A 5,140-nucleotide genomic window follows, 5' to 3' on the forward strand; every position below is an offset into this window, starting at 1 on the left:
GCTTGGGCCAGTGACGGGGTGGGGGAAGGGGGGCCGGGGCCGGGGGAGGGGCCGCAGCACCCCTGTGGTCTCCAGATGGCTTATTTGATTATGCTGACCCAGGACCCCACCATGTAGGCCCCTGCCCCTGAGCTCTCTGAAGCCCTGCGTTTGGGAAGGTGGGTGAAGGTGGGCAGGGCCTGGCTGAGGTGGGGGGTCTCCACTAACCACTGGCACTTGCCGGCCACTCAGAGTGCCCCAGGGAGGTGGCTGCTACCACTCCCTCCCTCCCCCTGCTCCCAGCTGTCTGTCCTGGAGTCTGGTGCACAGGCCCAGGGAGGAGGTTCGGCTTCCCTAGTGGGCCTCAATGTCCCTTGAGTCAGAGGTCATCCCTTCCCCCTCTCCTGGAAACAGAGGCAGAGAGAAGTTGAGTGGACATCAACTCGGGTGGGGTGGGGGAGGGGGGCGGGGAGAAGAGGATCTCCAGGACTCCCTCCCAGAGACCAGGAGGGAAGCCCTCCGTTTTGTAAACTAGGGATAACAGAGTTTGCAAAATTAGGCAAGGGACTGTTGGGCCCTAGAGGACACTGGGAGACTGGTTAGGACCCAAAGACCTCCTCCCTAAACCTTCTATCCCATCTGACGTCTGCAGGGGAGAATTTTGACATGTTATCTGCAAAGAATTTTGCTGCAATCATCTTTCTAACCCTCTCCCGGCAGAGGAGAAGTTTGGCACAATCAACGTTCTAGCCCCACCCACGGTTGGCCCTCCAGGCTGGTATTTATCTGCAAAGCTGTAGTCAAGAAGTTTTTTGTTTGTTTGTTTTCATTTAATTTGTTTCTTAATTTAGATACTCCTTGAAAGGTGTGTATGTAGAGGGGCAGGGGACAGATCTGAGGTCTGAGGCTGGGACTGGGGATTAGCACCAAGACCAGCCCATGGATTCTTCCCAAACACCCTCATACCAAGTACCCCATGGGTGGTGCTGGGTCGTTATTTCTGAGCCCTAACTCCAATCCAGAGGAGAGCTTGCCCCCCACCCCCACCCCCACCCCAGCCCACTAGAGGAACAGCAGCCTGGCCTGCGGGGGCCTCAGAGTCTGTGGGTGGGAATCCGGGGGATCGTGGGGAGGATGTATGGGTCTCCGGATCAGGGACATTGCTGATGAGCCGTCTTTCACTGGCCCTTCCCATTGGGTTCCTTACTGTACACCCTTGAAGCTGGGCCTCAACTCCTGTCCTATGTCCTGAAAGACACTCTCCAGGGCCAGACACAGGGGAGGGGCGTCAGCTGTCCTCTGTCGCCGGGCTGGGCATCCAACTGTCTGTCCTGCTTTCACGTTGCGGTTGCAGCTTGCGCCGAGCTCGCCCAGCTGGAGATGACTGGGCATCCCCGCCCCCGCCTTTGACCACCCTGTCTCGGTCCTCCCCCCTGAAACGTGTACCCCTGGCCAGGCTGGCGACTCCCAGCCCCCAAATGAGAAGTGCCCTTAAGGCCCCCACAGTGCCCGCAGCCCTGGAATAAATTTTGCAGTTAGTTTCCAGCTACCTTTGCCTATCTACATTCTAGGGCCCAAGGAGAGCCTCCTAAGTGGGTTTGGGCTGTCTAGGGCGGGGCCGAGCGCCGAATGAGACGAAGGCAACACCTAGGTAGCTTTCGGTTCCAAACTCGGGGGGGGGGCAGGATGGGGTGTGAGGGCCAAGGTGGGGGATACCAGGCACTGCTGGGGGGCCCTTGGGCCCCACCTCATCCCTGGGGCCCTGCCAACCCTGGGAGGCCTGGGAGATACTTGGGCTTTCTGGGCACTCAGCCTCACTGCCACCCTGGCGTGCATCTCAGCTGCCATCTTGGGCAGAAGGGAACAGTCATTTAATGAGCATCTACTGTGTGCCATCCATCACTTCACTGTCCCTGCAGTAGCCTGTGAGGCAGGGGTTATAATCCAGAGGAGGCACTTGGCAAGGGCCCTTAGTCGGCCATCTGCTGGGGCAGATTCAAACCCGGATCCACCTGACTTCAGGGCACTGGCCCTTTCCTCTCTGTCCCCCGGTGGCACACCCACAGGCCCCAGGCCTGGCCCCTCTCACTTGCTTGGTGGCAGCAGTGAGCACAGCCAACTCTGAGGACTGCTTCCTCTGCTCCAGGTGCCCTTCCAGGACGTCGCCTGCCTTGTCCACTGGTCTTGTCCCATCTGCTCTTCGCAGCCGCTTTGGTAGGTGGTGGCCCCAGATTACAGATGAGGAAACTAAGGTGAAGTGTCCTGTCCAAGGTCACCCACTGAGAAGGGCCAACCATGATGCAAACTTCCATCCTCCTGACACGCCTTGACCAACGTGACTGGTTTATCTCCAGAGCCACCTCTGCTCCTCTGTTCAAATTAGAAAAAGCTGTGTGCCAGGCACACAGCTTGGCAGCGGCTTAGGCAAAGGGACAAAGCCTCCCTTTCCCTCTGGCAGCTCCAGAAGCAGACACCCTGGTTCCTGCCCCTGGAGACTGTTCAGTCTTGTAGGAGGACATTACCTTAATCAGATTGTTATCTGATGTGGTGCATCATGTAAGTGCACAAGATAAGGAAGTGATTGATTCTGCTCCTGGGGGGACAGGAAGTCTTCATAGCTGACGTGTCATCCAAACTGGGTTTTGAAGGATGCCCAGGGGTTCACCAGCTAGATAAGAGTTGGGGTCAGTCCAGGCAGAGGCAGCAGTGTGAGCAGAGGGATGGAGGGGTGTCAACCAGCAGTGTTTGGGGACCTAAGAGGAGCTATTTTGGCTGAAGAGTGAAGACAGTGTGTTGAGGGGGAGGGAGTGTATGGAGCAGGGGGTGGGGAGACCGGAAAGGACTCCTTGGTCCCCAACCCTGACCACAGGCCCACCCGCCACCCCCCCCCCACGCCCATATGATTAGTCTGGGAGGAGGCAGGGGCCCTCTTGTGGGGAGGGGAAGGAGTCAGAGGACACTGCAGGTGCAGAGAGTAGGGACTGCCAAGTGCCCAGCCCAGTTCAGTGCCACCTTCCTGCTGCCCCTCCAGGCCCCGGTCCCTCCACTCCTGCCCCACAGTAGCGGGCGGCGGGCTTTGCCTAACCTGCCGGGGCCGAGCACCCCGGTGGGTGAGCCTCAGCAGTGGTGCCCAGCCTGCCACTCCTCCCCGGGGGTACCGCTGCGTCTTCCCCGAGCAGGCAGGAACTACGCTCCTCCCCACGGAGGCCTGCTGTCTTTTCTCGCTGCCTGGGGCCTTCAAGGCCTTAAACTCGCCTCCACTGTGCGCACGGTCCCCTGCACACCCTCCTCTGGCAACAGCTGACTTTTCCCGAGTGCCTGTGTGTGCCGGGCACTTGGACTAATACACAGGACAGCCTCATGTCACCTGCGGGGTGGGCCAGATGCCCCCCATTCTGCAGACGATGGACTGGGCTTCCAGAAGTTCAACGGCAGCCCCCATGCCCAGAATGAAATACCCAGACCCCTGTGCTGTGTGGTGGGCTAGCTACACCCCAGGTAGATTTTGTCCCAGACTCAGTGCAGGTGGGGCCCAGGGTGAAAGTGACCCCGAGGCCGTAGAGGGATCTGCGAGCAGCTTGCACCTTGATGGGTCTCTGGGCTTCTTCTCATGCAGCCCTGCCCCACCTCCACTCACCTGCATCTGGAGTGGCTATACCGCTCCTCCCTCCCCCCAGGGAGGCTGCTCTGACGCTCCTCAGCTGTGCCACGTCCTCTGGCAGCACTGGAGCCAGGCTGAGGTTAGCAGGACGGTGTTAACAGCCTCTGCACCCTAAGTCCCAGCCCCTGGGCCTCTCCTTCGCCTGGCCCCTACCTTGGGGCCCATCCTGGTGCCAAGCCCTAACACATCACCACTGCTGCTCACCTTAGCTCTGCAACCGGCTCTACCCAAGAGGAGACCAGGACTCAGAGAAGAATCTTGCTCGAGGCCACAGAATCAGTGGTGCCAGGACCTGGTCCCATAGCCAGATTCTGAGTTGGGGTCCTCTCGCAGCATGACACGTCAGACCTGAAGCCGGTCCACCTGCCCTGGTGCCTCCTCCGAGCAGTCTGCCTGGGTGGCTCCCACTCACAGCGACTGCCACCCCCGACCTCTATGTTACCCAGCCGGGGAGACCCAGGTATGAGACGTGGAGACCTTCTCTGAGCCTCAGTTTTCTTTTCTGTACGATAGAGGTGATGGTGGTCTCAGGGCTGAGGTAAGGACCTGCAGCTCTAAGGCAGTACAAGGCTTAGCACCAGCCAGGTACACAGCAGGTGCTAGTAAGTGTTGGCTGCACCTGCCCTGATGGTGAAGCTGGGTCTGTCCTGAGTCCCAAAGCCAAAGTGGCAGCTTCCCTTGTACCTCCCTCCTCCCAGGGAGACTGGCATCCTGTCCCCCTCCGCAGGCCAGGGTGACCTCCAGAGAAGGAAAGGTCACTACAGTACCATTTATTATCAGAGACATCACGGGGCTGTCAGAACTTCAGGGCAGGAGGGGAGGGACAGAGGGGAGGGACAGTCACAGGCAGGAAGCTGAGGACAGAGCTGTGGGACCTGGCAGTGTAAGCGGGAGCACCAGGGCCAGGGCCTCCATTGGAAGGAGAGAGAGGCTGAGGCCCCTGGGAGTGGGTAGTGGTCTAGATGCTGCGTCTGTCCCTCCGGGGCCCCCGGTTGGGCCTTTCAGAGGTCCCCAGGTAGAGCTTGGAGGAAAGTTCCCATGTAATGTCTCTAGAAACCTGGGAGGAAAGTACACCCTTTGGGCTGGGCTGGCAGAGAACCAAGATGGGGGCCCACCCTCCCAATATGGGGACGGGGCTGGGAACTGGGGCTAAGGGAAGACCTTGGGTGGGATTCTGGCCTGGGTGACCCTGGCAGTCTCCCTCTCTGAGCCTCAGTTTCTCCATCCGGAGAACACCTGCAATGCCGGGGATGGGGGTGGTGGGGAGTTGGGGGGCGCCATGGACTTTCTGGAGGGAGGGGCAGGGGCAGGCCTGTGAGGGACACACAGCTGGCAGCCTTCACTCCCCCGCTCTTCTTGCTAGGGCCACCTGAGTGGGTCGCCTGGTGGGGCGGGGGGGGGGGGGGCTAGGGCATCGGAGGGCGGGACGGGTTGGGTGTTCCTCCGAGGCCGAGGTAGAAGCGGCTCCGTTGCTACGAGCGGCCTTAGCAACGCACCCAT

This window comes from Grampus griseus (assembly GCF_964374135.1).
Source record: "Grampus griseus genome assembly, chromosome: 6".
Taxonomy (NCBI): domain Eukaryota; kingdom Metazoa; phylum Chordata; class Mammalia; order Artiodactyla; family Delphinidae; genus Grampus; species Grampus griseus.